The following is a 24,357-nucleotide window of genomic DNA, read 5'->3' on the forward strand; positions in this document are numbered from 1 at the left end:
CACAAGAATATTAATACTCAGTGAGTTAATAGTTTTCAACTGATACCTTACAAGGCATATTTTGTACAAATATGTTTACAATAGTGTGTCAGGTGTGAATACAAGGATGCTTAGCATCACACAGAGGAGTAGAGAGACAATTCCACTACTGAAAAAGAACTGATTCATTTGAATTAGAATTGGAGAAGATGCAGAGGAAAAATGGAAAGACACAAACAAGAAAGAAGGAGAGAAACAGAAAGGAGAATGGGGAAGGAATAGTAACAAAGCAGAAATAACAATGGTACTACTGGGGAGTGTATTTTCCCACTGAATGGTGCTGAATATGACAAGAAGGTACTAAACACAGAATAATGATAATGGAAAGTTTAATTACTATTACATAAAGGCCATATTCTACCTGATTTCTGTACAAACCTCGTATTGCCCTCAATGGGAGTTCCTCTGTATTAAGAAGGGTGTTAGTCCTAAGTGCATAAATTGGCTCATGAATCATAATTAAAAATAGAATTTGGGCCCATCTGAAGGCTGAGTTTGATAATTCCCATAATCAGATATCTTTCTTCCTTCATTTATATGATTTGGATATAGCTTTTTAAGCATAGAAAATCTATTTTCTACAGTTTGTTCTTGTCCTTTTGTGCCAAAGTATTTTGAAGAATGAACCAGTGAGGGTTTGAGTGTCAAAGCTGTTCAGTTCATCTGGTGTTAACAGGTGTCAACATTAGAGGGTAAATCATGTTTACTTTAGTCACATGAGGCATCTCTGTCAAGCCAGTAGAACTACTCAGTAGTAAGGAAGATGAGAAACCTTAGAAGTCTGATTTTTAATGGTCCTTTGACATCTCAAGTTGATGAGCTGAGATTTTAGGAGACTATGAAATTTTAGACAGTCCTGCGGAAAATCTTGGTTACTCATCTTAGAACATTAGCATTGTTCTGAAAGTCTTTATCAGTCTTCCCTGGAGATTAGGGGCAGGAGTGCAGGGGTTTATTTTTTGTTTTGCATATTAAGTTTAGCTTCTTTCTTTTTACTAACATCATGAGATGAGTTTTGTTCAAGACACACTTTTGTAAGCTTTTCTTAAGAGTTATTTATTGTCCTGGGAATTGAACAAGATATTTCTGTCTTTCACCTGAATTGGAATCTAAGTTTGCCATCTATTTGACCTTTCCATTAAAAAAAGCCTGAAAGTAAATTTTGTCTTAATTGTTTGCGGACATTTGTACAAAAATGGATGTAACTGCATTTAAACTAGGGAGTCTTACAGAACTGTCAGTCAGTATGTATATATATTTTAAAAACCTAAGGGGGAAGGGCGAGGGTGCTACATCTCGAAAACTCACAACTCCAGGGTGGCTTATGATTTTCAAATTGTTAAATCATTCTAGCATTGCCACTGTAATCTCTCAGAGCAGAAAACAGGAAAGCTTTATATTGAGGGTTGTGGGACTTCTGCTTGAAGAGCACATACAGAAACACAGCAAATTAGATGGCAAAGCCTGAGTAAAGGTGACTTTTGGTTGAAGGATGCTGCAGGCCATGGTTGGCTAGCTTTGTTCTTGGACCATGTTTGATGTTACTTGTCAAGTCTCCGGCACAGAGAATTGGCAGGGAGAGATAGCTGCAATTAAAAATAGGTATTTTCTAAACAGCCGCATTTTATTTTTATAGCTGGCATATCCCCCAGTTTAGATCTTTCACTGGATGAATCTGGTTAATTATTTCTTATATGACTTAGGCCTTTGTCAAGACTACTTTAATGACTAACAGAAATACGTAAGAAACCGTCAGGAATACATGGAGCTCTAATTCCTGACCTTATTTTTGTAAACAATGATGCCATTTTTTTTTGGATGGCATCACTGTCTGTCAGAAAAAATAAGAGATCAAACATGAATACTTCATTTTTCTTAACAGTATGGCATAGCAAATGTCTCTTTTCCATAAAAACCAAGGACGCAAACAATGTTCATGCAGGGAATATAGCTTAAGTAATTCACACAGTATACAAACATTTATTGGTACAAAACCTGCAACACGAGGTTTTTGTTAAATTTTAACAGTGTTTTCTCAAATCTTCAAAGCTTGCCTTGATGGTTTGCTGAAGTAATTGAACCACTCTTGAGTTGTTTTATATAGGACATCTTATCTTTCTTTCATTACCCAGTCCGTGGCTTCTTTTCTATTCCCGTGAAATCCATGTACACACTTTAGAAGCCCTCCTGAACAAGCTTGCTTCTAACTTTCACAGAGCCCTTAGCACAATTTGAATACGAAAGAGATACTGAATAAAAAGCTTTAATCTCTTGTCTGCTATTCTTCTTTCTTGCCTCTCTTCATCTCCCCTTCTTCTAAGAGCTTTTCTGTGTAAGTAAAGTGAACACTTTCAGTTTAAAGTAAGTATAATGCTCAATAAGATGCATTGGGAAAGTGAAATCGAAAGGCTGGCCTGTGAAGCTTCTCTATCACAATTTAGCAACATTTGTGCTGCATTTACTTTTGGTTAAGCTTTTGCAGGTAAAAGATTAGTAAAGAGCTCTCCTTAACAAAATCATTCAATCAGCAGCAAGTATAGGCAGTATCAAATGTGCCCTCTACTTCAAATACTGTGGGGCTCTTTCTTCTGATACCTCTTCCCTTAGTTAACTGGGATTGCTTTGAAAGGGCTTTCTGTTCTCCAGTCTCTTGTCAATTTGAATGCCAGGAAATGAGCCCCCTTTGTGAGATTAATTAATAGCAGGAGCTGATCGGCCCAAGCCCAATCACCACGCAACAGAGCTGTAATTGCTACTTTGTGGAAAGGAAAGAAAAAGTTTTGGTTGCAGTTTAAGAAGAGGGTTTAAGGAAAGTTCTTTGAACTAGAGGTCTCAGTGCACTGGATTAAGGCAAGAAGCAAGAAGGTCTTTGAAGTTTGTTAAGAGGTTTTGGAGGAGAAAAAAGTTGGGTGGCAAATGGGAGCTGGCAACATCAAAAGCACTTAGTACCACTCCTCACCTGCTTGTATTCAGAACTGGGACCACAGACTGTAAGCATCATTTGCTATCAGTTTAAATGATCAGTTTGGGGTTTTGTTTTGATCTTAAACTGCAGTGTGAATGTGCATAGATACATGGGGGGTATACACCTGTACATACACAGGTATGGGAATACATATGTATATTATATACATACACATACAATGAAATATATATTCACATCTGTCATTTGTCACCAGACCTAGCTACAGAAGTTTGTTTATTGCTACTTCGTTAATTATTGATATTTGTGCTTAAAGTCACTGATCACTCATATTGCTAGTCTCATTTTTGGTTAAAGAACAGGCTTATTGTATGCAGGCATTGCTAAATCGTTCCAAGCATTATACACCTTCTGGGAATAAATAAAAGGTAAAAGGGTCAAATGCAGGCAAAATACAACTTGCAGAAAGTGAAAAATGGAAGTATTTGGGCCAAAGTCAGCAGTGATGTAAACCCTTGTTTAAGCTGGCCATAACGTGAGTAAAAGGGTACGTGACAAATTAATATCATTTGTACCATTTTAGCATTTAGTGAGTGTGCAGAATCGATGTAACTTACAAGCAGATCTTGCTCCAGCAACACAAAGGGGATAGAAAACTGTCCTAATGGGACATCTGACAATTATCCTGGAGTGGGGGAATCTTCAAGTGGCTCAGAGCTAGCATAGCCCGTTCTACTCCATCTGTACCTGACCATCATAGGGATTTGGCAATCCCTAGCCACTGTAAAAATGCATAAGACTACTGTAAGGCAGTGGAACTTAGAGCAGCCGTGAAGTGCTCTAAAAAGTCTAAATTATGCTGAGGGACAAACCAGCCCATGGAAATCAAGACTGCAAAGGTGGATGAAAGCCACTTTTGTCCACCTATCACTTACACCAGTGCAAGCACTGAAATCAGTGGGCCAAATTCATGACTAATGTAACTCCAGTGATGTAGATGATGATCTCAAATTGCTAGCGGAAATGACATGGGCCATGTCCATATGCTTAGAACCTAGGAGCATTCTAATTTAAAACACAGATACCTAGCCACAAACATGATGATACATTACCATTTCTTCATTTTGCCTACTAATTGAGGAGAATAATAGTATGAAATTTCAGGGTGACAATGATTAGAAACATGACATTACTATCAACTACCTGCTTAAATACCACACACAAGATTTTTTTCTACTGCTGGAAACTGCCTTTTTTAAAAAAAAAACAAAAACAAATCTCAGCCCTGCATAAATAAATTTAAAAAACAAAGCATTTATTCAAATTAATATCAATGGGCAAGTTAATGCTCTTACAGCTTTTTGCCATGACTCCTCAAGATTTCATTTGATTCATACTTTTTTCCACCTGTTCATTTTATAGCTTAACCAGGCACTATTAAAAGAAGATGCTAAATGAAGCCTTATTGAAATAGCAAGAGTAAAATGACATTTTAGCTGTGAGACTTTGGGGGGGATGGTAAAAAAGTTAGAAAGGGCAAGTCAGCTAGAAACCTAATTAGTTTAAAACAAGGCTAGACCACACACTGGAGAGAGACATGTTGTGCTGGGTTTTCAGAAGATGGACAAGATGCTCTAGCTGGTCTTTTCTATTCATATCTGTAGAGATCAGTAGAGACCCAGAGAGACTCACCATGGCTGGGGTGAATGCAAGACTGACTTTCTTTCCTGTTTACACATAGACTCTTTCCTTCTTGATCTATACCCCAATGGTCACTCTAAATGTTCACAGCTAACACCACAGGATCTTCTGTAGTTCTAGCCTGTTCTTTTCATTGTTTTAATGAACTATTTGGGGTGCAGCATGACCAATATAGCCATATAAAGTACTGCAAAACAGATTGCTTATGTGGTATTTTCAGGAATATTTTCACCCATACCATGGAGCTCACTCCTGCCCTCATAGACACCAAGCATGTTCCATTGAAGAACCAAATCCTGACTTCAGGGGGTCTGCTCATGCAGGGAGATCCAGTTTTGATCCAATGTCTGAATGCCTCCTGTTCAAAACAAGAAATATACCTTTCTGAAACCCATTCTGAACGGTCTTTGGCAGAAGTTTTTGATTCTTGTCATGTATGTATTCTGCCTCTATGGCAGCATATATTGCAGCATGTCAAATTATTTTCATATGTATATACTAAGCAAGAAGGAGACAAATATAAAAACTACAAGAAAATTTTGGAGTTGAGGAAAAATAAGTTTAGTTATGGTAAATACACCTATTGTTCTGATAAAATTTACTTGATAGATAGATAGACAGTTTAACTGTTCATCTCATTTGGCCCATATTTCTGCCTGTGTTTGAGGAAAGATTTGTGGCCAATCGCTGCAAATGTTACACAGATGTTTGTTAAAAGCAATTTAATGCAATAGCAAGCTTAGAGAGACACAAATTTCCCACCTTGCACTGATTGAAAGCCTAGGACACATGTGGTTAAATATCCCAGGTCATATCATATGTAATGCTAAATTTTACTCATCTTGGGCAAAGCAATGGCATAGATATCTTCTTTATTTAATCATACACATTAATTCACAAAATGTCTAAAAAAAATACCCAAGCCCGTCCATATATCATTGTTTTTCAATGAGTTTTCTATAATTACATCTGTTAACAAAAGCGATAAATTCAATTAAAATTTAACTGACAGTGCATGAGAGCAAAGCAGGTTCTCTCTTTTTATGTCAAACACCTTATATTATGCCATGCATGTTAAGTTTTGCCACTCCTTAAGGCTTGCAACTGCAACATTTTAAGTGATATCTGGAGGCTTGTAATTGTATGTGCACATCAATTATGGATTGGATTCAGCATTTTCAGATAACTTCACCAATCACAAAGACAGCCCAGTGGTCTCCTGGCATTTTCAGAGCAGTTTGGTTACAGGTGTAACACATACAGCCTTGTTAGTTCTCAGTGATGAGGGATTCCTTTCCCTGCTGGTTTCTAGCTGAAGCACTGACCATTGCTTTTCACTAACAATTTCTGTCTGCTCCCAAGAGATGTTTTAATGAGCCCCTCCGACATGGCCAAAGGCAAGAAATGTTCTCTGGGCCAGTGAGGTGAAGAGCCAAAGCTTAACCTACTAGGCAAGCAATAATTAATACGGCATTTTTGATTCATCTCAATTCATTAACAAAGTTTTAAAAATTATGACTGCTAAGCAACACAATGTTAAGTTTGTGGCATCGCTCCCAAGTATTGATTGAGAAGCCCATGCCAAGGCATGTGAATATATATAAAAAATAATAATTTGTTACACAAATAAATGAATTTAGAATACTACTTTGGGAAAAGGCAACCGACAGATTTTAGCGGAAAGACTGATTTTAGCGGAAAAAGATAAATCTGTTTTCTGTTTGTTTTAAGGAGAGGAAATGAGTACTGATTGGAAATGTATAGGCAGTCGGGCTTGTGCAGCATTTGGTTATGTTTTTGCAGAATACTCCATTTGTCTCAAATTTTCCCCAAATTTTTGGACTAAGTGCTAGTTATCCAAATTGATAACGGGAATGTGGTGTGACAGCATTACAAGCTCCTTGAAAACATTGCTGTTGAACTGCACTGTGGTGTTGCACTCTGGCAAATAATTTGGCAGATCTTAGCTAGTACATTTTCTTTAGGAGGCAGTTCCATTTAGTATTAATAATTACTGCTTTCGGGTGGGTCAAACTTCTATAGGGAATATTTGAAAAACGCTAGTCTGAACTGATTTAGAATCCTTCCAAATTTTAATTTGCATCAATTCGGGTTCTTGAAAGGAATAACCAATTAGGAGCAGTTGTATGGGGCAGGGGTTAGTATTTTTTTTTCTTCCTTCTTCCCCCAAGTCTAGGATATAAGGAAAGAAGAATAAAAGAAGTATTGTCAGAAAGACAAGTAAAAAGAAATATTAGTTAAAACGAATGCATCAAAACTGAAGCTCTTTAGAGATATGGAAAGGGCATCAATCACTTCTCTGGGCACATTAAGCTGTTACATATTATAGCCATCTCGGTTTAAGTGGTGTAAGACTCATCTCATTTGCATTTGTTGTGTTACAGTCTTGCTTCAGGCCTGTCTCCGCAGTGAATAAGGTGGCTGTGCAAGGCAGCTTGTGGCTGGCATAAAGGATATGTCAGAGTCAAGCTGCTTCACTAATCAGCTTTGCTGGGGCAGATACACGATAGTCTATGTGAAGAAATTTAGATAATAGTCTACAGCATCCCCTAGAACTGTATATAGTGTATATGGGGCTTTAGTGTAACTTCTAATCCTTCATGGAAAATGTGTAAATACTGTGGTGATGTTCTAGTGACCTCTAAAGGCAGCTGGTTTGAGCTGTTATTTTGTTAAATCTCATGCTTTGAACTACCCATAATGTCGATGTTCTTTAAGCCTCTTCATGGGGAATTTTTTCCAAAGTGTATGATTAATCATGTTACGTTAAACCTTTCCTGTTTCATTTTTGTATTCTCACCCCTTTCCTTCTCTCTTCTGATTCCAGGTAAACCCCTGCTCCTGCTCCCACTAGACTCCCCTTCTCATATGGATTGGTCACACTGGCTGACTGTGCTGGAGGCCAAGTCAGGGCTAAACGCCCAAGCCAACAGCAGTCCCAACTTGCATGACCCTCCCCTGGGGCCCAGCAGTGGTAGCCTGTGCTGTGGTCTCTCTCCATTCCTCCTCTAAACAACTTGGCATTATCATCAATTCCCCTGCCTCCAGCAGGCCAGATCAGAGGCTTTATTCACACAGTACCTTGCCACAGGTGCTGCTTCGAGCTGAATTTGACTCCACTGCCACGCTGACTAAAAAGTAAGTTTTTAAAGACATTGCTTTTCTGTTTCAGTGTTTTTGTTTGTTTTGTTTTAAACAACATCGACCAAAAGTTTGGATTCCAAAATCAACCCCCCACCCTCCATCGGCTCTATGCGGTACAGCACTTTCCCCCTCATATCATTGCCCTTTGCTCAGCTGGCAGGTATGGTACACCATTTTTATTGAGCGCCAACTTGTAAAAGTGGCTAGGTCAGAGCCAGGATCCTTCTACTTATTAGATGAAAGCTCCAGTCATGAGCCTCTACTGTTTGTTCATATCATACATACAGCAGTTTGGTTTGTAAACATGAAACTCTCTGTGCTTTCATTTGCCTTAATCATCATTAAACAATTAGGTAGGACATTACTCGTACATTGGCATAATGGTAAGAAAAATTAAACCTCTGAGGGTAACAAAAAGCAACAGAGTATTTTGCATGCAGGTGATTCTTAGGAATAATAGAACAAGAATGTCTTTTTCTTAGTTCTCTATTGAGGATGAGAGGAGTGTTTTAAAAAATGGCACCATGAAAGACCTATAAAGTTGAATAGTTGGGAGATAATAACTCTAATGGTAAAGGTCCCTGCATACGTATACCACCCTGCCTCTGGCAGTAATCCTGGCTTTGGGGATCTGAAATTTCCTAAAGATGTATTAGTGTCTTATACACATGTGCTCTTGTGCACTCATAATCCTTTTCACTAGCTTCTTAGCTGCATGCTTTGTATTTAAATTTTCCTTCTGACCAAGTAAATCCCTTTGGATGAAGTGACAGGAGCTTTTCAGCACCCAGAGCTGGGTGACAGCTGGTGCAGAGACTCTGAAAGACTGCTAAGTGTTCCTTACTAGCTTTCTTCAGGACCGGTGTCAGCCACCAGCTGAGCGATTTGTTAGTTCCCCCTTTGGGCATCAGTCAGCTGAAGAGACTCGCATTAAATGCTAGAGGAATACAATAGATATTAATATAAAAACAATATCTGTGCTTCTGGCTTAGCTGTGCTTTTAATTAGATACTTATTTATTACATGCGAACATGGTACATTTTCATGCATCTGATGAAGTGAGCTGTAGCTGTAGCTCACGAAAACTTATGCTCAGATAAATTTGTTAGTCTCTAAGGTGCCACAAGTCCTCCCGTTCTTTTTATTACGTTCAGTGTAAGAGGTATAGTCTGGTTTCAGAAAACATGGTTAAAACTATGGTTTGAAAAGAAGTAATTGTCAGCAGCCTTTCAAAGAGCAGTGCAATGGTTAAAGTAGTTTACTTACCGATCACAGAACAAAATGTTTGTATTTTTTTTCCCCCGCAAGTCAAGTTTCCCTGCAATGTCTAATACATAATAGATTCTGTTATTTATATCAAAATGTGAAGGGTTGCTTCTCAGGGGTTCTGGCAAGTCTTTGCTATTGGCATTAGAAATCAGAAGCCATGGAACTCCGGAAGTACATCTTACAATGTAATCAGGTTGTTAAAGGTAAAGCAGTCCAAAAATGGAACTCTTCTAGAGCCACGCTGTTAGCGCGACGTAACTGTTCAGACTGTCTGGATGTTTCCTGCCGAGATTTTTTTGCGAGGGTGCAGACAAATAGGAAAAATGCTGTGCTGTACCCTCGGCACTGAAAACAAGGGAGTCATTCAAAACAAGCCCGTTTTCAAACACAGCTGATTACATTTTTAAAGATTCCTTAATGTTGTGTCACTCTCTAAAGCTATAGTATTGCAGCATAGAGCCAAAACCAGTTCTCACCCATTCGGAGTTGAAGTTTGCCTGAGCAAGGTCTGTAGAGGCTGGCCGAAGATTTATGAAAGCAGCTTTGTACAGAAAGTCCAGTTCACATTAAAATATTTTATCCAAGACTCACATACTCACACACACACACATGTTTGTGAAAATATCGTAAATATAAAGGGTACTGTAGCTTGTGATAACAGAAGTTTCGAGCTCCTTTGCTTTTATTTCTTTTTTGCAGAAATATTTTGGTAATTAAAACTCTCTTCCCCAGTAAGGGATGTTTAGGGGATGTGTGTGTGTGCGTGTCTCTGCGATTGCTTTGTTCTGCAGGGAAGAAATCAGAATTCCAAAAAGAACTACTCCTCACTAAAACGCTCTGAACCCTTGTTGCTTCTAAAGTCAAATATCGGAACTGAAAAGTGAAATATTTGAAGATGTTCCTAGATCTAATTCTGTTCCTCTTGACTTCAGTGGAGCAGGTTTGGGCATTCTGTGCCTATTAACAGCAAGTTTGAAAACATTTTCTTATGCATGATGGTTTTCCAAAATATGGTAATGGTTTCAAGAGTATACATTTCCATCAACTTTTTTTGAATTTAAATAAATTTGTCTGTTTTTAAAACACATTAAACTGTTGTGTTGACCTTTTAATTTCACCTAGGATAACTGAATAATAGTGTGTGTTAGATGGAAAGAATAAAGCAATATATTAATTTTGCAAGGTGATTTCTATTTATGAGTGCGTTAGGGTCATGGAGTTGAGGGAAATGAATAAATAAATAAGCCCAAAGGAAATGTTGTCATGTTGCTGTTTCTTTTACTTTGGAAACTTAGCCAAACTAATTTTCAAAATAAAAATAGGGGTTTATACTTTTAAAAATTGTTCAAACATTACTGACACACAAGAGGGAAAACATGATTCAATCTCAGTAGGGAATGGCATTACTTTTCAAAACCAAAGAGAGACATTTCTTTTCATTTTTTTTAAAATTCCTGTCCTATCTCAATCTATCCTTGCTATTCATTCTTACATCTGGATTTTGACCCACTCTTTTGCATACATTTTTTTCTTCCAAATAAACTTCTATTGAGCTAGAAAATACGTACTTGCTAAAATTTCAGATTAAGCAGATCCCTGAATGACTTTCTGATGGGTCTGATCCTGCTGTCCCAGAAGTCAGTGGGAGTTTTAGCTCTCTTTGATTTCAAGAGAAACATGACAGGGCCCTACATTTGTAATAGTTGTGTACTAGTTATAGATGTGAATAAGCATAGCTGAAAGCCTTCTTGGAAGTGGTGCAATTCTAGAAATCTGCTAATAATAAAAATGTAATTTGGAAGATTTTGGTTTGAACTTGGAGCATTTCAATTAGGTCTTGAACTCAAGCACTTCTTCAGCATTTTCCCCTTATGAATTATTAATATGGGGCTTGTAATGGGCTCACCAGTGACTCCTGAATCCTTAGTAGTAAAACATGATCATTTTATCATAATACTATACTGAAGAATTCAAGAGATGTATATCAAGAATAATACCTATATTTCTACATTATGTTTATATATTCTGCTGTATATATGTGTATGTATATGCACGCACACACACACACAATTCCAGAGAATTTGGTATTCTGCATTCATTCTCTCTCTATAGAAAGAGAGTTTCCAGTTTGCATCTAAAGGTCCCAAATTTTGCATTTTTATTCTTTTATTCCTTTTCTTTAGAAACTTTTCTCTGGTTATTTCAAAATATTTTTTATAAGTTCTTTTTAGATGTTAGGAAACATTGTTTGGTCAATTTTTTTAAAACAAATTTCCAGCTAGGGAAAAAAAATATAGGGCATACCTGTATGTTTGGTGTCTGTATACATTTTCTGTAATGTAGTCATTAAGCACACAACGTAGACTTAAAGGACGTCAAAACTGACAGCCACACTATGATTGATGATGGTGTGCTAGACTAATTCTTACCAGGTGTGGTGTGATGTGAATTCAAATGTAGCTCAGAGTTCTTATTTGTATTAGTAAAGTTATGCTTTGTCAAAGTTCTGTGACTTCTTAACCTATTAAATCCCATCTTCTTAATCCCAGTTTTTCTTTCCCTTATTGCTGTACGCGTTTTGCTTCCCCTCCCCCCAGAAAACAATGCTCATGCCTTGTGATTTCTTAAGATATCAGTTTGTACAAACGCACAACTTGGAAAATACTGAATCTGATGGGGTTATGTTACCTAAGTCTAAAATTTTACAGAGAGGCTTCCTAAGTGACTTGACCTGGGGTAGACGAGATTCTGTAGTGTGAAATTCACTTAATCAGCACAAAGCATGAGCAGCAGAGCTTCATGAGTGTGAAGTGTATAAGCCATCCCTGCCAAACCCAAGACTTGGGCTGCAGCCCCCACCCCTCCGCTCCCACATGTCACCACGGTCACTGCTTCCTATCTGTTACTAGTATTGTGTGGGAGGGTAACTGGACTCTCTTAAAGGCCAGTGGGAGCTGCTAGGTGCACAGCACTTTTGAAAATAGGGCAATGGCTTTAGGAGCCCAATGTTAGGTTTTGATTTTTGAAAATCTTGGCCTCAGTGAATAATTTTCATCCTATGGACTGTCTGTGAATTGTTGGCCTGGACTCTTTGGTAGTTATCTGTGTTGTGTGATAGGTGGCTGTAGACACATGGTTTTGTTTCTGTTTCCTGATTGGATGACGGAAACTTTTTGAAAAAAGAAACAACACAGATCATGAATTTCCAATATGAATTTTGAGGTGCATAAACATGTGTGGTAATTTTGATGAAACCTTCCGATTTGGCAGACAATCAGAGAATCAGAAATTTAGTTGGGGATTAGTCCTGCTTTGAGCAGGGGGTTGGAGTAGATGACCTCCTGAGGTCCCTTCTGGCCCTGATTTTCTATGATTCTGAAAAGTCTGAAATAATGAGCAATATGACCCCATGAATCATAGCAGACCAAACCACAATTTGCACTTTAATTTGTAAAAGTGTTCGTTCATCTTTTTTCCCCTTTATTTGACAAGGTATAATTTTAAGTTAGTCCTTTCTTATGCAAATTCCCATTGATTCAAATGGGATTTTGCCTGAGTAAAGACTACGTAAAGACTTCTGGGTGTGACCCTTGGGGGCAAACTCAGACCACTCTTTTATGGATACAAAGAATCCAGAGCAGGATTAGTGCAGTTCTATTAAACACTGGGGGATGGATAATGGGGGCCAGAAAAGAAGGCACTGCTCTGCATGGGTGCCCTCTGAAGAAGAGCAGAAAAGGATAATGTGGGGAACCACCATAGACTGGATTATCCTGGCACCCCTCTGTGAGAGGCACATAAGGTGCATAGTTAGGCTGAAGTAACTGCCACAGAGCTGCTCTGCAGGCCCTCTATAACCCTGGAGGCAGCTCACTGTCTAGCTCCCTCACACCAGAGTAGGTATATACCTCAGGCCCTGGTGGTCTGGGTTTTGGCCATAGTGCATAAATAATTTGGTTCCCACTTGTGGTGTTGTCCTTTTTGGGGTAACTCAATTAATATTGCAAAAAACATGTCCAGACTACAAGGACTTGGAGCTGGATACCAACCAGGATAAACACTGCTAACCACTTATATTTAGGTGCCTGGAGACATTGGCTATTTGGTATCTAAAATGAGTTAGCCCAATTGTTTCCCATTAGCTTCAACTGGGCAATATTTTGCACCACAGAAAAGAAGGGAAATTTAGTTTGGATTTTTGCATTTACACATACGTGTCCACTTCTGTGGACCTTCCCCTATGCCAGTTCCCCCTGCACTTCAGCTAGCTGAAAGATACCTATGCACATACATGGAAGGTGGAGGGATAGGGGTTAGGGTGGTGGGTGGGATTGTGCTAGTAACAATAGGAGGTAAAAAATTAATCTGAACTGAAACCCATTATCTCTAATTAGGGATGAAGTCTGTACTCACAAAACGTCTGCCCACGTTTTTGCATCCTAGAACCAAATTTTGGGTGCCAGTCTCACTATTTGCAGCTCTAAGTACATTTTTTGTGTTTAGTGAAAAAGGGAGATCATGCTTCTTTTGAAAACATTGCTCTTTGTAAATACAGCTTTGTTTCTTTTTGAACTATATAAGGTGTGGATTTATGGTTCCACAGAGGCAAGTTAATGCCTTGCCTGATTCTGCAAAACAAGAAAACCCATCTCAAGAAATTGTCAGGTGCAATATGTCTTCAAGACACATGCACAGAAGACCCATTTACAGAGTGGGTATTCAAACTTACCAATTGCTTGCGATAGCTAAATGAGATTTGCAGTTAGCTAATCTCAGTATTTAGAGCATTCAAGCTACTTCCTACAGAAAATACAAGGTATCCAAGGGAATACTGAAGCTAGTGAGCAAACTGTAGATATTTAAATTAGGTAAAATTGGCAAGTTTTCCAGTATCATCATTGTAGAAGCCTAAGGTGAATATCCTAACTTTCTCAAAGCATCCCTCTTTCTCTAGCCCAGGCCCCACATCCACCATTCAAAATGCAGTACCCCTCTCTCTAACCTCCACTTATTCAGGGGCTAGGAGGGTTTCGTTGGACTTGCAGTTTCATGACTGGCAGGGGGAGGAGCATTGACACCCTTCCTCCCCCATCTTTTGCAGCCTCGTGCTTGGGTGGAACTTGGGCAGAGCTCCCGGGTCCTTAGTTCTTCCCCCTGATGCCAGATAGATCCGTTCATGGTCCTCCTTCAGGGGCACAGGGCAGTGCTTCTGGAACAAATCAGGCCACCATCTCTGTCTCGTTTTACCCCGCTGTCAGATGTGGATGGTAATACTTCACCATAACAGAGAGTTATTGCGAGGTTTAGTTGACTAACGTCTGTAAATTCTTTAGAAATATTTCAGGGAAAGTTGCTATGTAGTGCAATGTTGTGATGATGATTATTTAGATTAAAACTTAGGGATCCAAATTAAGTGGGTGGTAGCTTGCAGTATGTACTCCTCTCCTCTTGAACTCATGGTAACTGCGATGTTTCTATTATTCCTTCATCTTGCTTATCAAATAAAGGTGGTACGTTTTTGTTTGCTCTGCAGTCACACAGGAAGGAAAAGAAAGAGAAAGAAGAGCAGGGAAGCACATGGACACCCTGACTCTCCATAGTAAGAGGAACACATGGCCAAGAGTGGCAGAAGTGAAACACAGGTTGAATACATGTTGGCAAGAAGGACATGAGTGGAATACAGCAGGCAGCACTGAGGAGGAATTAGCTCTGACCTTAATATGCTGTTGAACAAAGCACAACGTGAGGGTTTCGGAGGCCATTACGGATCTAACATGCTAACGGTGTTCAAAGCATATTAAGAGTTTTATTAAGAGACCCTTATGTATCATTTTATCACAGTAGAATTACACAGTCAGTGCTGTGCAGGGAGAATTAGTGAGGCAATTCTCATCAAGGGCCCAAACCTCATTGACTTCAGGGGGAATTTTGCCTTCTTAAGCACTGAAGGATCAGGCTCTAAGGTTGGATAAGCCAAGCTCTAACCTATCCTTCTTAGGATAGCTTAGGATATCAGCTACTGCTCATGCAGAGGAGTCTCACAAGGCATTTTAATCTTAAGAGGAAACATTTCATTGCAATGCACAGTGACTGACATTCTCCTCAAAAAGTTTTTTATTACATCTTTTTCCCTGATTAAAAATATCAAGACATGCACATTCATACACAGGCATTCAATACAGGAGGTCTGGAATCCACATTCAGTTCAGACTGGAGGAGATCTGGCAACTTCCAACCCTTGAGAGATTCATCCCATTCTAATAATAGTCACAATTTACAGATAATCATCAAGAGAAGTTAATCTGTTTATTTTGGGGGGGGGGAGGGGCGGAGAGGGGGGAGGAGAAGGGGTTCTAAGATATTCAAGTATTTTCTGCCACAAAGGATCATAAGCAATGTGAGTTAGGCCATGCTGCTTTAATTATATTTACAGGTCTGGGATCAAATTATGGCATTTAGCTACTGGTCTGAGCAAGGAGTGAGATGGGGCACACTGACTCATGGGGAATGTGGGGAGGGACTGCACCCCAAGGAGGCACAATTCTTCCCGTGCAGCCTAACAGGAGGCCTCGCCATCCTTTAAACTGTGCCAGCTGCAACACAGTCGTGCCATCTCCACACCACTCCAGCAATGCACCAAAGGAATGGTCCATGTGCTACCCCAAGAGCAGGTTTTCTAATTACCCCAGGCCCTTTTGTGGGTCCCGCGGAGGTGGGGTGATTCACTGAACACTCTCCACCTATATAAGTGCTGAGAGGAAGGAAGGTCCAATGCTTGGTGATCTAGCCTGGTACTGGGGAGACTTGGATTCAATTCCTTGCTTCACTATCAACTTCCTGTGTGACCTTGGGTAGGCCAGTCTCTCTCTGCCTCAGTTCCCCATCTGTACAAAGGGGATAACAGCAGTTCCCTACCTCACAGGGGTACTATGAGGGTGAATATATTAAAGATAGTGAGGGGGCTCAGGTATTTTGTTAATGTGACCATAGAAGTACCTAAGATAGATAGATGGCACAATTCATCCCGTCATATAAAACTGTTGTAATAATAATAATTAATAATAAGTATAGTTGTTGTAATAGAGTATGGCTACTGACGTCCCTGGGAATATATGCTACATGTTATAAGAAAGTAAATACTATGCTGTTCCCAAGTCTGGATGTTTATTTGTGATGGGTGAACCTCAAGGGGTTCAGAGGTTTGGCTAACAGTCACCTCTACACAGAGAGAGAGTAGGAAATGGTAAATTAATCCTTCCACAGGAAGGCCGTTTTATAACTGTAGCCCACGCTGGGCAGAGTAGTGCTAAGAGAAGTGGGCTTTCTCACTCCTTCTGGTGACACTGAGGCTCCTTTCCCAGTGACCACATCTCCATCAAATATAAAAAGCCTTTCAGAACCAATATGGTCATGCAACAAGATATATTTAGTGGCCATATGATTAGTCATAAGCTTTTCATGAGGCAACCAATATGCCAGAGGAACTTATTTAACCGAAATGTTAATTTTACTAGGTAACTGTGCAGTACAGTAGGGGAAGAGCAGTGTGTACTTACCTCTTTTGATATATGAGGTAAATTGTTCCACATCATTATTACAGTCACTGTCATTTATAATCACAATGTCTAGCAGCCTGTTGGTGGAGGGCAATTAGTGCTGCAGAACAAATACTAGTAGATGGGACACTACTGACTCTGTGGGACTGTAACTGGACAAGGAGGAAATGACCTACGAAAAACATAAGTACCTCAGCTTTTTCAGTCCAAAACAGACCACAGACCCCCTTTTCTGGTCTATACTGTCAGCCAACAGATAGCTCCAGAGCCAAAAGACATACAAAGTAACTGCTCTATTATCCTTTTTTGCCTTATGGTTACCAGATCCTAAGGGAAAAGGCTACATTGGTATTTGCTGAGCTTTCCTTTCTTTAGTCTTATTTTCCCCGTATATCTGGATGAAGAACAATGTCCTGCTTATGTCATTGAACAACAGATTCATAGAAGATTAGGGTTGGAAGAGACCTCAGGAGGTCATCTAGTCCAACCCTCTGCTTAAAGCAGGACCAACCCCAACTAAATCATCCCTGCCAGGGTTTTGTCAAGCCAGGCCTTGAAAACCTCTAAGGATGAAGATTCCACCACCTCCCTAGGTAACCCATTCCAGTGCTTCACCTCCCTACTAGTGAAATTGTTTTTCCTAATATCCAACCTAGACCTCCCAGACTGCAACTTGAGACCATTGCTTCTTGTTCTGTCATCTGCCACCACTAAGAATAGCCTAGCTCCATCTTCTTTGGAACCCCCCTTCAGGTAGTTAAAGCTGCTGTTAAATCCCCCCTCACTCTTCTCTTCTGAAGACTAAATAACCCCAGTTCCTTCAGCCTCTTCTTGTAAGTCATGTGCCCCAGCCCCCTAATCATTTTTGTTGCCCTCCGCTGGACTCTCTCCAATTTGTCCACATCCTTTCTGTAGTGGGGGGACCAAAATTGGATGCAATACTCCAGATGTGACCTCACCAGTGCCGAACAGAGGGGAATAATCACTTCCCTCAATCTGCTGGCAATGCTCCTACTAATGCAGCCCAATATGCCGTTAGCCTTCTTGGCAACAAGGGCACATTGTTGACTCATATCCAGCTTCTCATCCACTGTAATCTCTAGGTCCTTTCCTGCAGAACTGCCACTTAGTCAGTCAGTCCCCAGCCTGTAGCAGTGCATGGGATTCTTCCATCCTAAGTGCAGGACTCTGCACTTGTCCTTGTTGAACCTCATCAGATTTATTTTGGCTCAATCCTCCAATTTGTCTAGATCACTCTGGACACTAACCCTACCCTCCAGCATATCTACCTCTCTGCGCAGCTAGTGTCATCTGCGAACTTGCTGAGGGTGCAATCCATCCTATCATCCAGATCATTAATGAAGATGTTGAACAAAACCGTCCCCAGGACCGACCCCTGGGGTACTCTGCTTGATACCCGCTGCCACCTAGACATCGATCCATTGATCACTACCCGTTGAGCTCGATGATATGGCCAGCTTTCTATCCACCTTATAGTCCATTCATCCAATCCATACTTTTTTAATTTGCTGGCAAGAATACTGTGGGAGATTGTATAAAAAGCTTTGCTAAAGTCAAGGTATATCATGTCCACTGCTTTCCCCATATCCACAGAGCCAGTTATCTCATTGTAGAAGGCAATCAAGTTGGTCAGCATGACTTGCCCTTGGTAAATCCATGTTGACCGTTCCTGATAACCTTTCTCTCCTCCAAGTGCTTCAAAATGGATTCCTTGAGGACCTGCTCCATGATTTTTTCCAGGGACTGAGGTGAGGCTGACTGGTCTGTAGTTCCTTGGATTCTCCTTCTTCCCTTTTTAAAAGATGGACACTATATTTGCCTTTTTCCAATCATCTGGGACCTCCCCAGATCACCATGAATTTTCAAATATAATGGCCAATGGCTCGGTGATCACATCAGCCAACTCTCTGAGCACCCTCGGATGCATTACATCCAGACCCATGGACTTGCGTATGTCCAGCTTTTCTAAATAGTCCTTGACCTGTTCTTTTACCACCATACTTGATGGACTCATTTCTACTTTCTTGTAGATCATGCTCACTCCTGGAATAGGGAGAGGTGTGTTTTTTCTGGTTTGTGGACCTTTCATGTACTACTAAAATGGAATGTTTTCATCATTCTATATTTAGGTAATAGTTTCACCTTATGTGGCAGTCATTGGACTTTCAGGATAAAGATTTCAAAATGTGGTGCCCAAATGGTACCAACAAAATTTTTGTGCACTCCCATTTTACATGTACAGCCTTCATTTGGATATGGAAAAAACAGGCAATTGCAAACATAACTGCCTATTTGCTCATGTAAGAACCTGTTTTGCAAATGCTCATGCATGAAGGTATCAACTTCTGGAAATGTTGCACTTACCATCTATGAATCCTGTGGGTGATGTTGCAATTATGAGCACACCCCAAATCCTCAAATATCTTTTAAATATTGCTACTGTTGCAAGTAATTAAAGGAAGACTGATTTAGAGGTGAGCTTATTATTTATTTTAATAATAAAACAAGCTGGTTTTATATTATTTGGTGTCAAAGATGAAATCTTAACTAGGTTTTTGGCCAGTAGACTGTGGGTCCTTCTCCCCTCTTTTGCCCCCTGCATGGGGATGAACAACAAATGCAGACCTGCACCTTACTGAATGAAGGGACTGCTCCTTGTTAATGCCCCATGAGGAACAAGTCACCTCAAAAGGTTTAGGGAGGGTCAAGGAGAAGGCAGGGCCATGGATCACCAACCTGCTCTGCAGTGGCCAGTCATGGAGAAGATTACCTGTTTCACCTTCCTAAGAAATACCTGTTGAGCTCTAGGTCAGTGGTTCTCAACCAGGGGTCTGGGGCCCACAAGCAGGTTTTAGGGGTCCACCAAGCAGGGCCACTTTCTGTGGCCCAAGGTAGAAAGCTGAAGCCCCACACATGGAACTGAAGCCTGGGGTTCCAGGCCCCACCACCCAGCTGAAGCCAAAGTCTGAGCAACTTAGCTTTACAGGGCCTCCTGTGGCATAGGGCCCCAGGCAATTGCCCTGCTTTCTACCCCCTAATGCTGGTCCTGCCTTTAATATGCAGAAAAACAGTTGTGTCATGGTTGGGCCATGGAGTTTGTACACCATGATGGGGGGGCCTCGGAAAGAAAAAGGTTGAGAACCCCCGCTCTAGATGAACTTCCCCTGGGTCCTGGGGAGCAACAGAAGGAAGGAAAAAATCAAATGCAAAACTACAAAATGGGAAATAACTGGCTAGACAGTGGTAGAGCAGAAAAGGATCTGTGGGTTATAGTGGATCGCAAATTGAATATGAGTCAACGATGTGATACAGTTGCAAAATAAAGGCTAATATCATTCAGTGGTGTATTAACAGGAGTCTCATATATGAGACATGGGAGGTAATTGACCTACTCTACTCAGAAGTGGTAAAGCCTCTCCTCTGGAATATTGTCCTTTTCTGGGTGCCACACTTTAAGAAAGAGGTGGACAAACTGGAGAGACTCCAGAGGAGAGCAACATAGAATCATAGAATATCGGGGTTGGAAGGGACCTCAGGAGGTCATCTAGTCCAACCCCCTGCTCAAAGCAGGACCAATCCCCAATCAAATCATCCCAGCCAGGGCTTTGTCAAGCCGGGCCTTAAAAACCTCTAAGGAAGGAGATTCCACCACCTCCCTAGGTAACCCCATTCCAGTGCTTCACCACCCTCCTAGTGAAATAGTTTTTCCTAATATCCAGCCTAAACCTCCCCCACTGCAACTTGAGACCATTAGTCCTTGTTCTGTCATCTGCTACTACTGAGAACAGTCCAGATCCATCCTCTTTTGAACCCACTTCCAGGTAGGTGAAAGCAGCTATCAAATCCCTACTCATTCTTCTCTTCTTCAGACTAAACAATCCCAGTTCCCTAAGCCTCTCCTCATAACTCATGTGTTCCAGTCCCCTAATCATTTTTGTTGCCCTCTGCTGGACGCTTTCCAATTTTTTTCACATCCTTCTTGTAGTGTGGGGCCCAAAACTGGACATAGTACTCCAGATGAGGCCTCACCAATGTCGAATAGAGGGGAACAATCACATCCCTCGATCTGCTGGCAATGCCCCTACTTATACAGCCCAAAATGCCATTGGCCTTCTTGGCAACAAGGGCACACTGTTGACTCATATCCAGCTTCTCGTCCACTGTAACCCCTAGGTCCTTTTCTGCAGAACTGCTGCTTAGCCATTCGGTCCCTAGTCTGTAACTGTGCATGGGATTCTTCCATCCTAAGTGCAAGACTCTGCACTTGTCCTTGTTGAACCTCATCAGATTTCTTTTGACCCAATCCTCTAATTTGTCTAGGCCCTCTGTATCCTATCCCTACCCTCCAGCGTATCTACCTCTCCTCCCAGTTTAGTGTCATCTGCAAACTTGCTGAGGGTGCAATCCACACCATCCTCCAGATCATTTATGAAGATATTGAACAAAACCGGCTCGAGGACTGACCCTTGGGGCACTCCACTTGATACCGGCTGCCAACTAGACATGGAGCCATTGATCACTACCCGTTGAGCCCGACAATCTAGCCAACTTTCTAACCACTTTATAGTCCATTCATTCAATCCATACTTTTTAAATTTGCTGGCAAGAATACTGTGGGAGATTGTATAAAAAGCTTTGCTAAAGTCAAGGTATATCATGTCCACTGCTTTCCCCATATCCACAGAGCCAGTTATCTCATCATAGAAGGCAATCAGGTTGGTCAGCATGACTTGCCCTTGGTGAATCCATGCTGACTATTCCTGATCACTTTCCTCTCGTCAAAGTGCTTCAGAATTGATTCCTTGAGGACCTGCTCCATAATTTTTCCAGGGACTGAGGTGAGGCTGACTGGCCTGTAGTTCCCAGGATCCTCCTTCTTCCCTTTTTTAAAGATGGGCACTACATTAGCCTTTTTCCAGTTGTCCGGGACTTCCCCCGATTGCCATGAGTTTTCAAAGATATGGCCAATGGCTCTGCAATCACATCCGCCAACTCCTTTAGCACTCTCAGATGCAGCGCATCTGGCCCCATGGACAAAAATGATCTGATCTGTGAGGAAAGGTTAAAAGAACTGGACATGTTTAGTCTTGAGGAGAGAAGACTGAAGGGGGACTGATAATTGTCTTCAAATGTATTATGGGCTGTTATAAAGAGGATGGTGATCAACTTCACTCCATATTCACTGAAAGTAAGGTGAGAAGTGATGGTCTTACTTGCAGATTTAGGTTAGGTATTAGGAAAAACTTTCTAACTATAAGGGTAGTTAAGCTCTGGAATAGGCTTCAAAGGGAGGTTGTGGCATCCCCCTTATTAGAGCTTTTGAAGAACAAGTTGGACAAAAACCGGTCACTTGGTCCTGCCTCGTTACAAGGGGCTGGACTTCATGACTTCTCAAGGTCCCTTCCAGGTCTACATTTCTATAATTCTATGAAAATGCCTCTTGGTGTTCCTGCTGAGAAGGTGTAGTTCTGCACTGACCTCATCATGGGTCAGAATTAAATTACCATAATCTGTGTGGGTTTTAAAAAATATTATCTAACCAAGCAGAAGCCATGCATTGTGCACTTATTCGCCAGGATGAACAGCTTCTCTGTACTCCATGTATTCCAGGTGCAAGTCTGAGGGTTTAAATCTTGGTAAACATAACTGTTTATATTTATTTTTCAAATAAACCATATCAAGCAATAACAAACAAAATGTAAGTGATAAGTAAGTCAACAGCTCATGGTATCTCCCTGAACCACAAATATTAAGAAAGAAATAATTTCATGGAATGTTATTTGAAGAAATGATCAATGTTTTCAATTCTAATTTCAACTTCTGATGGTATGATTCAAACATTAACTTGCCAGCTGCTTTTGAATGTTCCAAGTGGTGTTTCTTGGAGCATTGTGAGCAGGTGGCATTCCCACCCTGCTCCAAATAATGTTTACATATGCTGTGTAGAAAGGCTGGCCTACCCACAAACATACACTTAAATAACTAAATCGGTTTTAATTCACTCATTTTGTTATTTTGGCAAAAATCTATATGTGCCGCCTCCCGTTTCTTCCAGAATGCAGTGTACAGTAATTAGATAGTATCCCTTTAAAGAGTTTAAAAGTGCCTCCCATGCTATCTCCTATTGCAGAAGCCACCAGAACCTAACAAAGCATCAGTGTATATATGTAGCTAGGTTTAGAATGTTTATATATAGTTGTTAAACATGGTTATTTAGAACCCCAGTGTGTCAATGTTATTTCTTCATATTCTTATTGTTGGATAGAGTGCAAAAACACAACATGGATTAAGAGTGCTCTATTTCTATTTAGCTTGTCTTTTTTGTTTGTCTGTTTACCAATTTACCAATTTACCAGTTGATATAGTGCACGCTTAATCTGAAAGAAGAGCATCCACCACCAAGACTTGCACCAGAAAACAGCATAGGTAAAAAGGAAAATAGGAGGGGGGGGAATCATGATTTCCAGGAATATCTCAATAAAGCTAAGCCAGTGTGAACCTGAATATAACCATTCAAAATCCAAAATAAAAATAAATTCAAATCATCAGAGGAGACATTTGGATAATTTAGTAGAAATACAAAGGTCCTTTGTCCTGTTTTGTTTCTAGGTGAGGTCCTACAAGACAGTTTCTTTCCTACAAGAAATAAGATGGTAGAAATTTGCCTTCAGAAAGGAAAACAAGATGATTAGTTAGATGAAGGCTGGGAAAGAAGAAAAAAGTGTGTGTGTGTGTTGGGAAAAAACAATATATTTATTCCCAACAAATAAACAGAACACTTTTTTTAATTAAGAATCAAAGGTAATTTATTTTTATACACCTGAGCACAATGCCATGTTATTTTTTACATTGGGAGCTGACACCTTCTGCAACTGGAGAGTCACAGATGCTAAGGTGTACTGACTAGAGGTGACCAGAAAAATCTCAAACTATTTTCTGTTGAAAAACAAATAGTTTCCCAGATCTAGGTATGGAAGGCCCAGAGCATCTTCTCTACAGTCAGTGTAGGAGAGAGAGAGCATATGCTCATTGCACCATTTAAGGAACCGCCTTAAATTTCCAGAGGTTTGGGTTGTTCCCAGCCCCTTCCTAAAGTTGAGGATGTATTTATTGAAACAATTAGATGATCACAATGGTCCCTTTTAGTCTTAAAGTCTATAAGTCTATGAATTTTACATAGATATGACTGAATTTAGCACTCACGAAAATGAAGTAATGGCTGGATTAAGCCAGGCATAGTGTAGGCAAACTTCCCCACACATGTCTGCTAATGAAGCTTCATCTCAACATGCAAGAACATCTGAGCTATTCAAGCTCCAGATGTTTCCTGAGCAGAGACCACCCATGACTGCTGATATAAATAAATGGCTCCATGAACGAGGCCACCTAATGACCTTGTGCTAAATTTGAATTAAGAACTCTAGAATCTAGTATATTGATCCACTGTGTAACGGCAGCCCCTTCACCCCCACATTCATGGTTAATGATGGATGCACAATGTTGGAAATAGTTTTACACACCTGAAACAGAACAATTTCTAGCTTTCCATTCAAGCAGTCATTGAAAATGTTCAAAGCAGTATCAAAAGACCAAATATTCTTTGTTGCTGATGCACACAATTTTTGTGCAGTGACCTTTTTTGTCCATATCTCGTGCCCCCTTGACCTTATCAAAACCCTGCCT

At 40.3% G+C, this 24,357-nt stretch overlaps 2 long non-coding RNA genes across 2 annotated transcripts in view; one reads left to right on the plus strand and one right to left on the minus strand.

Moving 5' to 3' along the window:
• Positions 1-2,099: 2,099 nt before the first annotated feature.
• Positions 2,100-9,208, minus strand: LOC141982741 (uncharacterized). Its single transcript, XR_012638207.1, has 3 exons — positions 9,095-9,208; positions 4,902-5,021; positions 2,100-2,367 (listed from the first exon to the last, which is right to left on the minus strand). It is a non-coding gene; the product is annotated as an uncharacterized LOC141982741 (long non-coding RNA).
• LOC141982747 (uncharacterized) overlaps positions 7,589-24,357 on the plus strand; it is a 57,149-nt gene continuing 40,380 nt past the window's right edge. Inside the window, exon 1 of the long non-coding RNA XR_012638211.1 lies at positions 7,589-7,822. This is a non-coding gene — a long non-coding RNA (uncharacterized LOC141982747). The remainder of the gene's footprint in view (positions 7,823-24,357) is intronic.

The sequence above is a fragment of the Natator depressus genome, chromosome 1 (assembly GCF_965152275.1).
Source record: "Natator depressus isolate rNatDep1 chromosome 1, rNatDep2.hap1, whole genome shotgun sequence".
NCBI lineage: Eukaryota > Metazoa > Chordata > Testudines > Cheloniidae > Natator > Natator depressus.